Below are 13,254 nucleotides of genomic sequence, written 5' to 3' on the forward strand. Positions count from 1 at the left end.
TCGAAATCTACAAGCTTAGTACACTCATTTACATCTGGTCCAAATATGTTTAGTTGATCTTCACTGCATGATTTTTGTGCAGGAGCCAGTGGAAATGTACCTAAAAATAAGGGTCCTAAAGTTGTAACGCACAGTCCTCCATATGTTTACTTTCATATCAGCTCATGATTTCAATGTTTTTTACAGCAATGATAGAATGAATGTCGAACATACACCTGATAATTTGTAACTATTTTTTGCTTTATTCGGATTTTAAGTTATGTTTTGTCTTTTAAATGTCTTTATGCTTACAAGTTGCCCATGAGCCGCATATTGAACAACAGTCGATTAAAGCGGAGTTTCCAACTTTTTGAGTGTCACGGACACCTTAACATTCATACTCGAATTCGGTTCATTTTAAAATGCTTCACTTATAGCCGGAAGCATTTTTGGTGAACTCTGTAACAGAGTGGTGCATAACAAATAAATATTCCAAGAAGCTGAGAAAAGCAATAGAAAAAGTTAAAGTTAGGCTTAATAATTAAAATACTTTTGAAAATACATCTTGGCTTGGGAATCGCTTTTGAATCTATCACGGACTCCTGGTGTCCGTGAGACACAGGTTGGGTACCGCTGAATTAAAGTACCAAGAAAGTAGCATATGAGATAAATACTGTGTCAAGCTGTCAACATTGTTAGAAACAATATCACTTACCATTACCACTGTGATCAGCAATTTCCTGAGGATAAGTTATCTTCCTTCTCTTAGCATCTTCAAAACAACTGTTATCACTGTGAGTATTTTTTAAACTTAGATTAACAAGAAGACGTGCCGATGTGACATTGTGTAAGTCGAACCACAGTTCACTTTGCTATTGTGTGACATTAAACCATACTGTACGATAAATGTTCAACTCACAGCTCATTCACAAGACAGTTATGATTTGGCGGGCTTGTGATTGTTGTGGGTACAGAAATATCTTGGTTCGCGCCTGTCTGCTACTAAAACAAGAAAAAAGTAATGCCTGAAACTTAATTCCGATCCATATTGTTGACGTTCTCTTTCCGAATATGGTTGTTCTTATTGTTTCTATTATTGATTCCCTTTTCCTTATTGAAAACTGATAAGCAAAATGTTTGGTAACTCGACACGGAAGAAATTATGCGGACGTGAAGAAGAGAGCAAATCAACTTACCGCACTGCTCCTTTCTTGATACGAAACTGTAAGGTCTATAATAACTAAGTAATTCGACTTACCCGGTTTTTCACGCAACCAAAATGAAGACTTGACAAACGAATAGTGATGTAATTAGACTTACATGCTTTTGCTCGTTCGTACTTGGCAGGTGAATAACGAGCTTAGTCGACTTACCAACAATTTTGCATCAATTTCTGTTCTACCCGTTATTTCACCATGCTGTAGCATCTATACTAATTGGTATTAGACTTCCCCGGTTTTTCACGTTATAAAACTCGGCACTGGGAATCGATACATGCTAATAACTCATATTTCACAAAAAGTGGACTTACCCAGTTTTTCACGCTTCCTGTAGATATATGACATGATATATGATATGATATATGACATGATATGACATGGCATGATATATATGACATGACATGATATGATATGATATGATATGATATGATATATGATATGATATGATATGATATGATATGATATGATATGATATGATATGATATGATATGATATGATATGACAAATTTTTTAATTCATTATAAATATGAATCGTTGTGGAACCTGAACACATAAAAATGCTGCAATATTTCTTACAATATTTACTGCTTTACAGAACGAATCTACATAATATTGAAATTCATTTAATTTCATTTTTTACTCTTCACCACTGCTTGTGTGAAGTTTATCCCACATATTTCCAAGCACAATAGAAGTCATTGTAACTGTGACACTTTTTTTCTTTTAAACAAGATTGCACAAATTTTAGGTAGTGGTGGGAAATAAATGGCATACTTTAAGTACCCCTGAAAGTTAAATGGTTTGTGCTCTTGAAAGTGGGTTAGCCAGGAAATCTTTGTCTGTGGAAACGCTCATTCTAAGAAGTCTTGTAGTTGGCGGTGGACGTATGGAAGCACTCAACCTCACTGATGACTCATATCATCTGCATTTCCTTCTTTAAAATCACTCCAATATGTCGACGTAAAAAACACTGGTCACAATCTGTTCGTTTCTCAGCAGCGAGATATTCTCCTGGAATTTGTCATTTTACTTTTGTAAGCATTTTCCACGAATAAATATTTTTTAGTGTAAATATTCTTAGGAGAATAATTTTCGTGGTTTGCTGAAAAGCGCAAATCCAGATCGTCTATGAATTCTAGATTCTAAAATCTAACTCAATAACAACTGTGTAGCAAATATCAGTGATCAAGCCATGTATTTTTTAATGAAAGGGATTTTTCAGAAATCTTTCAACATTCAGGAAATGGAATACAACTGTTTTTTCACCGGTCATAAAAATTGCCTGCAAGCGAATGGGCGGCGAATCTCTGTTCTCAAAACTGAATGAAATAACATCTGGTTGCAGTTGTCAGTAACATTAGCTGGGAAATATAAACAAAATCTTTACACTTAAATTGAAGATTAAAGCAGTCTTTCGCCGGTTCTCTATACTGAATAATCATAGTGAAAACTATCTTTCTCAAGTTCCCATTGCAGTGTTTTTTTTCAGTTGGTTATTTGACGACGCTGTATCAACTGCAAGGTTATTTAGCGTTGATGAAATCGGTGATAGCAAGATGGCATTTGGCGAGATGAGGCTGAGGATTCGCCATAGATTACCTGGCATTCACCTTACGGTTGGGGAAAACCTCGGAAAAAACCAACCAGGTAATCAGCCCAAGTGGGGAATGAACCCGCCCCCAAGCACAACTTCAGACCGGCAGCCAAGCACCTTAACCGACTGAGCCACGCCAGTGGCCCACTGCAGTGTGTAAGTGCTTGTTTCAAAACCCGATATCGTAATTAGAAAGGTATTTACGAGTGAATTTGTTGGGATTGGACTCCTGTATTATAAAAAAATATTTTACCGGACTGCGGTCTCTCGAAGGTTGAGAACCACTGTCCTAGATTTTGTAAGATTTCTTCTTCCTTTTGGGACCTAGTCTGCTATGCAATGTTCCATTCTTGTAGCACCACAATTTTCTTTTCTTGACATTTTGCACACTTGTTTGATATTATTTCTGACTCTCATATTTGATTTTTATCGTTATTTTCATTAATAAATTTATTTCATTTGTTTCAAGAATGTGTGTATATATGTGTGTGTGTGTGTGTGTGTGTGTGTGTGTGTGTGTGTGTGCATGTGGGTGTGAGAGAGTAGGTTTGTGAGTATGTTGTACCTGCTCTTGTTTCTGTAAATTATGACAGGTCGTAAAATTTATTTAAATATCCTTACTTTTGCATCTTTTCTGTTATATCTCTACAATACTCATTTGGCTTTCTTAATACAGGCATATCAAAAGTCTGGTAACACTTTCAATATTTTATTACACAAAAACTACTAATGATAGCACTTTCAAACACACGTCAGTTTAAAGTCAAACTCTCAAAGTTCGTTTTACACCTTACAGAGATTCAATGTGTGAACCACGAGTGACTCGGCAGATGTCCAAACGATAATCAAACTCTTCCCATACCCTTTTCAACATATCCTCTGTGACCGTGGCGGCAGCTTCTCGAATTCTGGTTTTTAGTTCCTCTAAATCACGTGGCAAAGGCGGTACAAACACACGGTCCTTTAGATAGCCCCATGGAAAAAGGTCACATGCAGTCATATCGGGTGACCTTGATGGCCATGTCATGAAACATCTGTCCCTTACTCCAGCATGTCCTATCCAACGATCAGACATCTCCGTATTCAGGTAAGCACGACTTGCATTGTGAAAATGTGGCAGAGCCCCATCTTGCTGAAAGATGAAATCGTCATCGAGATCTTGTCTAAGTTGAGGCACCAACCATTGCTCCAACATGTCCAGATATGAATGTCCAGTCACAGTAGCCTCAATGAAGAAGAAAGGTCCGTACAGTTTTCGTTGTGACAACGCGGAGAAAACATTCACCATTATTGAATCACGCTCATGTTCAATGATTCTGTGAGGTTTCTGTGCACCCCAAACACGACAGTTGTGCTTGTTAATTTTCCCACTCGTATGGAATGTCGCTTTGTCGCTGAAAATTAAGCAGCTGAATAAGTCATCGTCGTCTGCTACGAGTTTTCTTGCCAGCTACAACAACAGGCAGCAAAGGTGAATGTTGGATAGGACGTGCTGGAGTAAGGGACAGATGTTTCATGATATGGCCACCAAGGTCACCCGATATGACTGCATGTGACTTTTTTCTATGGGGGTACCTAAAGGACCGTGTGTTTGTACCGCCTTTGCCACATGATTTAGAGGAACTAAAAACCATAATTCGAGAAGTTGCCGCCACGGTCACAGAGGATATGTTGAAAAGGGTATGAGAAGAGTTTGATTATCGTTTGGACATCTGCCGAGTCACTCGTGGTTCACACATTGAATCTCTGTAAGGTGTAAAACGAACTTTGAGAGTTTGACCAGCGAATAGGGATTATAAAGAATGGACACTTCGCGTCGGTACCTTTGATGTAGCCGGACTGATTTCAATGACCTTCAAGCCACCTAGAGCGTGAGATTCTGCTTTCTCCCAAGAGTTGGCGCTAACATCACACCAGCTAGCACACAGCGGAAATATAACACATAATTAATACATCTAGGTACATTATGTACTCAAAATAAATTGGATCCATAAAATAATAAATCCGTCATTAACTATAATGTCTAGACTCTAGAGTTCCTTTATAATGAGAGTTGAGACGTTGACCCCAACAACAATTAAAATATGTAATGATTTGATAGCAGTGAAAATGGAAAAACAAAACTCTAATGAGAAGTAAAACCATATACCTATTTATATTATATACAAATATTAAACGAATTTGATACATAATTTTATAATATATTATACTATTTTATAATATAATTTATTATATCTGAAATATAAAAAATTATTACTAATAGTTTGTCATTGAGAAATAAGGAAAAGCTGTTAACTTAAATTTATTTGAAGCAAAGCGTTACTGCATTATGCAATAAGGTAGGCGATGTTTGGATCCTGTGTCTCAACTCAATTATTATCTTAGCGTATGCTCGATTACACTAACCTCTAGTGCTTGAAAGTGGAACTAAACGCTGGTGCATAGAGAAACAAAACACAGGAAAATTCGCTCAGTGTTCATTCTTTATAATCCCTATTCACTGGTTTGACTTTAAACTGACGTGTGTTTGAAAGTGCTATCATTAGTAGTTTTTGTGTAATAAAATATTGAAAGTGTTATCGGACTTTTTATATGCCTTGTATGAGTCATAATTTTGTAAATTGAAAAACTGTGGCAAATAAGTCAATTAAAAACTTGAATATACGTACATAACTTATCAATTCAAGCCCTTTTTATTCTTGAGCAGTGTTAAATTAAAATCATATACGTTTCCTGAGTAGCTACATAATGTACCAATAAATCCTCTTATTCCTGATGACAATCTGTTTATTAAGAGAAGTATGGTCAAATCCCTGCCACTCTGTATATCTACAACTTGGAGCAATACAACCGTAGTTCATGAATGCTGCGAATAAGCATCCCTGGAGACAGAGGCAGAAGAGGCTGTAGCTATTAATAATGACAGATTCCAAGATCTACAGTTGTTTGAAATTTGTAGATCCTTGAAGCAGTAGAACTGTGTGTTACATTAGTTGTAATTCAGCGCTGAAGTATACATACAATTGTTTGCATTTTAATGCCTTATTTTTGTTAGAAGGAGTAATAGAAGGACACAACACTGCCTAGGGTATGGATACCATACCCTTCGAACTGCCTCTAAATAATATACTTTGGATAACTGGTAGGTAAGTCTTCAAAATTAGATAGCAGAGAACATTTTTTTTATTATCAGTATTTTGTGTTTTTACTATTTTCTTTCTCTCTTTTTCTAGTAAGATAATATTGATTGCACAATTTCCCACCTCAATTATTCTTCATTAACAACTTATTGCTGTATTGACTATCTACAAATCTGTTTTGGAAATAAGAAGTACACATCTTTAATTTCTTTCAATTTGACATACATTTAACCATCCACCATAACTCCACCTTGCACAGCACGTAAAAAGGCTTGTATGTACTGACTTGGGTAGAGCATTAAGGGCAATAATAATAATAATAATAATAATAATAATAATAATAATGGTGATGATGATAATAACAATAATATTATTAATAATAATAATAATAATAATAATGATGATGATGATAATAACAATAATATTAATAATAATAATAATACTAATAATAATAAATTGCCTCATAAGTGGTGCGTTGTTGGTATCACTTGTGAGGTTCAGACCTGTCTTCGGACAGTTGACTAAACAACAACAATAATAACAACAACAATTAGAATTACTATAACAATAATAATAACAATAACAATTACAATAATAATAACAATAATGATAATAATAATAATAATAATAATAATAATAATAATAATAATAATAAATTGCCTCATAAGTGGTGCGTTGTTGGTATCACTTGTGAGGTTCAGACCTTCTTCGGACAGTTGACTAAACAACAACAATAATAACAACAACAATTAGAATTACTATAACAATAATAATAACAATAACAATTACAATAATAATAACAATAATGATAATAATAATAATAATAATAATAATAATAATAATAATAAATTGCCTCATAAGTGGTGCGTTGTTGGTATCACTTGTGAGGTTCAGACCTTCTTCGGACAGTTGACTAAACAACAACAATAATAACAACAATTAGAATTACTATAACAATAATAATAACAATAACAATTGCAATAATAATAATAATAATAATAATAATAATAGCAACACCAATAATGATGATGATGATGATAATAATAATAATAATAATAATAATAATAATAATAATAATTATAATTATAATTATAATAATTTCGGGACATCAATATTGCATGTAACGTCACAAACTGTCCACATAAAACCCGCAGTAGGCCTGTCATGTTCTCGTCCTCGAATTTTTGTAGTATATTTATATGGAAAAAAATTTTGCCAGCACTTTCGCTTTGACTTAAAAGCAGGAGAGGAGCTGAGATAAGAAACCTGTACAGGACTTTTTTTGTAAAAGGAGAGAATAGTTCGAATTATTGTCAGCAATGTAAAATTGTAACAATTTTAAACAAAATGTTTGCAGCTACTAAATTAGTCATTTATGATCCCTCTCCTCATCTTGTACATCTTACATACAAACCCATTTCTTCGCCTTGGTAGAGTTTTCTTTAAAGATGTCATACTAAATGATACATTGTGTTATGCTCTACCCACTGCGATGATCAGCATCTGCTAGGACCTGGACATGTGAAGAATTTCCATGGCCGGATAACAGTACATTTTAATGTAATGTATTTTTACGTTCAGCAAAGCAGTAGCTAATAACTCGATACCGGTATTCCCCTCCACTGTATCTGTATCTCAAAATGAAAGAAAAGGATGAGGGAAAATAACGCAAGTAAGTGGCAATGTTGTAATTAGTGTATATGGTGACTGAGCAATAAAATGGCTACTTTCAGATCCAACAGCACTAACACTTGGAATATTACGTAAATTACTATCCTATAAGAATGAAAAGTACCGTGAAATGTAATATTTTAACATTTCAATTGAACACAAACTTTCAAACTGAATACTCAATAAAAAATTCTCCCAGAAACAAACTAAATAAATTAACTCCACCGAAAATGCTGAATTCACACAATCTGGACAATAGCTGCAGATATAGGCTACACCAGGAACATCGTGGAATTTTCAGTGCATGGAAATGAAAACACGTATCAAGAAACACGCAGTCTTCTCTATCTTATATCCACCAAAGCAGACCATTGACCGGCTAACTACCATTTGTGGCAACAGTGCCGTACGCAGAATTTTGTTATTATTATTATTATTATTATTATTATTATTATTATTATTATTATTATTATTATTATTATCAGCTGAGTTTTCACAGGGGGGTGTGAAATCAGTTCCGGGAAGAAAATTCGCGATAACATTGTCACGCTGTGGGTGCGGAGGAACATTTGCCAATGTGAAATTTTCACTAACTACGCGAGAATCACTGTGCAACTTTTTGCTAAATGTAAAATTTAGTTTTGTGGTCGCTTAGACATACAAAAGTACCTGGAACGGTAATGTGAAGTTTATATTAAAAATATGAACTGTCAAATGCACAAAACTTTAAATGAACATTTCGCAATAAAGTCAAAACTCAAACTAATGAACAGGTAAATACTGCTATTAAAATGAGTTTAAAATCGACAATTCACAATAATTAACATATGCATTGCAGAACTCTCAAAACAACCTTTTCAATACGTTTAACAAGTTAAATTTTATATTGTGTCAGCTTCATTTTATTACAAATTGGTACTAGGCGGTAGGTCCCTCTATAATAAAGACAGCATTGTTATAATTCGAACGTACCACAGCACCAAGCACATATTGAAGGAGGGGTAGGATGACTATGCCTTGTCGATGTAGATTTTGTTACTCTGACACTGAAAAATTAGAGAAAGGGAAACGATTATGAATTTAAAAAATACTAAAATCTAAATATGTCATTTTTTTTAAAGTTCAAGGAGAGGTTCAAACCCAGTAACACCTACTTTCTTTCGCCCCTATGTGGCATAGACATATTACCACAGGAAATAGCTTTAATGTAATATACAGTAGAGTTCGCATATAAGATCTGTTACCGGTACTTATTACGGATAAGAGCTTTGAATTCCTAAAAGATAATACCAGTTCTATAGAGAACATCTAAAAGCAAGATAAATTATTTATCATGAGCAGAGTGTTCGAGTTTCTAGGGGGAGGGTGCAAGAAGAAGAGTAAGTGAGAAGAAGTATGTGGTAAATCAGTTGTACTGTAGATCTAGAGTGGTCAAAATGTTCCTTGCATGGGTGAAGAAATTGATCAAATGCTGTAAACTATTCAATGGTACTGGGATGATACGACCAGTACATAGCATATTTTATTTCAAGCTTTGTTTGATTCACGTGCGATGATACGACCAGCACATAGCTTATTTTGTTTCAAGCTTTGTTTGATTCACGTGTAATGATATGACCAGTACATAGCTTATTTTGTTTCAAGCTTTGTTTGATTCACGTGCGATGATACGACCAGTACATAGCTTATTTTATTTCAAGCTTTGTTTGATTCACGTGCGATGATACGACCAGCACATAGCTTATTTTGTTTCAAGCTTTGTTTGATTCACGTGCGATGATACGACCAGTACATAGCATATTTTATTTCAAGCTTTGTTTGATTCACGTGCGATGATACGACCAGCACATAGCTTATTTTGTTTCAAGCTTTGTTTGATTCACGTGTAATGATATGACCAGTACATAGCTTATTTTGTTTCAAGCTTTGTTTGATTCACATGCAATGATACGACCAGTAGCCTACATAGCTTATTTTGTTTCAAGCTTTGTTTGATTCACGTGTGATGATACGACCAGTACATAGCTTATTTTGTTTCAAGCTTTGTTTGATTCACGTGCGATGATATGACCAGTAGCCTACATAGCAGTAGCGGCCCGTGGTTACAAAGGTTGGCAGTTCTGCATGAAAAGTAGTGTATTTAGCAAACGCATGCTGTTTATTGCATCTACAATCGGATAACGCGTGTAATTACAAAGCATTTTCATGAAGCGCAGTAAAAAACCAATCGTTTCCATTACACATTTCGGTATTAAAATGACTAGTAGGCTACATGATTTCCTCGACTTTTTCCAGAAATTTCAATATTTAAATTTTGTGTAGGACGTCCTAATTTCTTAAGTTAACATGCAATTTCTCTTTTAATTTCGAAAAGGGTTGGTCGATTAGGTTTTCATTTCATTCATTTTTAATATAAAATATTTCCTTAGACACACTGACTAATCACATCACACCACCCACAGTACTATAACACACTGGAACTGTAATGATATACAATAGTCCAGAAGCCTATGTGTTTTAACGCAGGTCATAAAGAGATGAGGGTGTTGACGGGTCTTTTGTATATTCGGGGAGAGCTGCTTCGGTTGCAGCTCTAATGCAGTCTTATGGGACGGTGAAGAAAACCAGTTTTCTGCTGCCGACTACCCTACGTTGAGCTTCAGGAACTGCCGATCGCAGATCCGAAAAGTACACTACAGCTAAAATTCTCGAGCAGTTCAAGGCTCCTACAGACAGTAAAACCTCGAATCGAAGGAGAATGAATTGGAAAAATAAATGAAACAATGAACTAGATTACATTAAAGCACGTGTAACATTTTTAATTTTTTCAGGTCCATTTAAATGGCGGTTCTGCAGCTCTGCAGTTCTTATTGTAGAGCCGCCCCTGCTACATAGCTTATTTTGTTTCAAGCTTTGTTTGATTCACGTGCGATGATACAACAAGTACATAGCTTATTTTGTTTCAAGCTTTGTTTAATTCACGTGACAGTAATGTGGCGCTAAGAGTTGAGTACCAATACCATTGCATTGTGAATTTAGTAAATTCTTTTACTTATTCATCATTGAGCATTATTTTTATAGAATTGATAAATTATCATGCATTAATGGTGAAATACGTAGTTACATTCTAACAGTGAATGTTTGTGCAGCATTAAAAAATGTAATAATTTAAAAAACTTGTTACCAAAGTGAATAGTTTGTGCTAGTGTACTTGGTTCTGAAAGCAGCTCAGCCAGGTCTCGTAGATTTGCTGACAATGAATATGTGCTGGACTGAATCTTCATCAACTGAGCACCTCCGAACCTTACTCATATTTAAAGGTTATTTATTAATGTATTATAATTGATTATATGTTTCCTATTTTTTTGCTCAGTGTTTCAACCAATCGTCTTCCAAAATGGTGGGCGTGACTTTAACAAGTCTATGATGGTACAGTGTTGGTGTTTTAATTAAAAACGAAGAATATACAAGAGAATGAAGATTATATTTATCATTTTCATCTTAGTACATAAAGAAAGTAAAGGACAAAAACGCACAAAGTATCAACGAATATCAGTGTCATGAGAAGTAGTTGCTATGTGTATAGGTACGAAGTGAAAAGTTCCATTCCAAATACCATTATCATAAATAAGAATAATAATAGTATCGTAAAAACGATGTGTTAATAAAATTATTATCCATTATCCTTTTCACACTTATATTCTAGAGAACTACTAAGTCGTTTTGGTTTACTGGAGTGATTGATTTAGAATATTTACTAGGTGAAATTCAGCAAATGTATGTCATGATTCATGATAATGATAACCATTTTCCCTTCAAAGGTATATAAATAAAAGGAAAATTACTGTCAAAACTTAATTCCAAAAATTTTGAATATTTTCTAGGTTATAACAACTCGTATTTGTTAACAATGAGGTACATGTATCATAATGTATTTAAAAGTTACTTGGGTGAGAAAATTGCCATCTAATGTACTGACAATTGCCAAGTAAGGATTCACAGACATAATGTGCAGCGTGCTATGTTTTTTTTTTTTTTAATTGGATATGAATCATTGGATAAGGCAGGGGCGTATTACAAAAGAAAAAGTTTATAATATAACATAATGTAATAATTTTGTATTATTAGTTTTACCATAGTAATTAAAATTAAAGTAATTGTTAGATATATTTTGTGTAATAATAGGGTCAGCGGTAGCCCAAACCCTTTAACCAGTATACGCCACTGGGATAAGGACTGGAAGGTTCCGAGTTCAGTCCCGGGTAGTAGTGAAATTTTTCTTGTTGTCAGAACTTCCAGAACAGCCCCAGGATCCACTCAGCCTGCTATAAGATTGAATTCTGGACCTTTCCCAGGGATAAAAGGCGAGTGGAGCATGGTGCTGGTTACACCATCTCATTCATGAAAAAATGGAGCTCTACCTCCATGCCCCCATGCGCCATAATGGCGTGTGTAAAAAATATATCTTTACCAGTCCCTTTTTTATTTGAATTATTGGTAACAGTTATATAATAATAAGCCCGTATACATCCCTTGAGGGCAAGAGTCTCCTACCAGTATGTAGAGTTAGCCTCTAACATCTGCCTACATTAACCTTCGTGTGCTCTTATTTCTTATTACTCACTTATTATATCAACTTCTGTTGCAAAAATCTTTGGTACAGTCCTGATTTATGTAGTTACTTGTAACACTTATTCTATCAACTTCTGTTGCAAAAATCTTTGGAACCAGTACTGATTTATATAGTTACTTGTAACACTTATTTTACCAACTTCTGTTGCAAAAATCTTTGGAACCAGTACTGATTTATATAGTTATTTGTAACACTTTTCTATCAACTTCTGTTGCAAAAATCTTTGGAACCAGTACTGATTTATATAGTTACTTGTAACACTTATTCTACCAACTTCTGTTGCAAAAATCTTTGGTATCAGTACCGGTACTGATTTATATAGTTACTTATAACACTTATTCTACCAAATTCTGTTGCAAAAATCTTTGGAACCAGTACTGACTTATATAGTTACTTGTAACACTTATTCTACTAACTTCTGTTGCAAAAATCTTTGGAACCAGTACCGGTACTGATTTATATAGTTACTTGTAACACTTATTCTACCAACTTCTGTTGCAAAAATCTTTAGTATCAGTACCGGTACTGATTTATATATTTACTTGTAACACTTATTCTACCAACTTCTTTTGCAAAAATCTTTGGTAATGGTACTGATTTATATAGTTACTTGGAACATTTATTCTACTAACTTCTGTTGTAAAAATCTTTGGTACTGGTACTGATTTATATAGTTACTTGTAACACTTATCTACCAACGTCTGTTGCAAAAATCTTTGGTACTAGTACTGATTCTGAACTCAGCATAAAACTTGATATGAATTGCACAAGACATTTGCAGACTCCCAGTCAATGTTTGTTGCGAAGCAAATATAATCCCAGACTTCTACTTTTCACTCAGACTATGATTGTGTTTATAAAAAGACATATGAACAGTTATATTATGAAGAGTTCTATTTGCACATATTATGAATAGGCACTATTTCTTATCTGAAATAACAGTTATTTCACTATAAATCATTAACCCTTGAATTGGCAAAACTTCATTTCTGACACTAGTTTATTAAAACTTGTCGG

At 34.4% G+C, this 13,254-nt stretch overlaps 1 protein-coding gene across 2 annotated transcripts in view; it reads left to right on the forward strand.

Moving 5' to 3' along the window:
- Hasp (Hig-anchoring scaffold protein) overlaps positions 1-11,674 on the forward strand; it is a 797,842-nt gene extending 786,168 nt beyond the window's left edge. For both annotated transcript variants that reach the window (XM_069820300.1, XM_069820301.1), the window contains exon 26: positions 10,978-11,674. The gene's annotated coding sequence lies outside the window, so the exon portion shown is untranslated. The remainder of the gene's footprint in view (positions 1-10,977) is intronic.
- The last annotated feature ends 1,580 nt before the right edge of the window (positions 11,675-13,254 follow it).

This window comes from Periplaneta americana, chromosome 3, assembly GCF_040183065.1.
Source record: "Periplaneta americana isolate PAMFEO1 chromosome 3, P.americana_PAMFEO1_priV1, whole genome shotgun sequence".
Classification (NCBI taxonomy): domain Eukaryota; kingdom Metazoa; phylum Arthropoda; class Insecta; order Blattodea; family Blattidae; genus Periplaneta; species Periplaneta americana.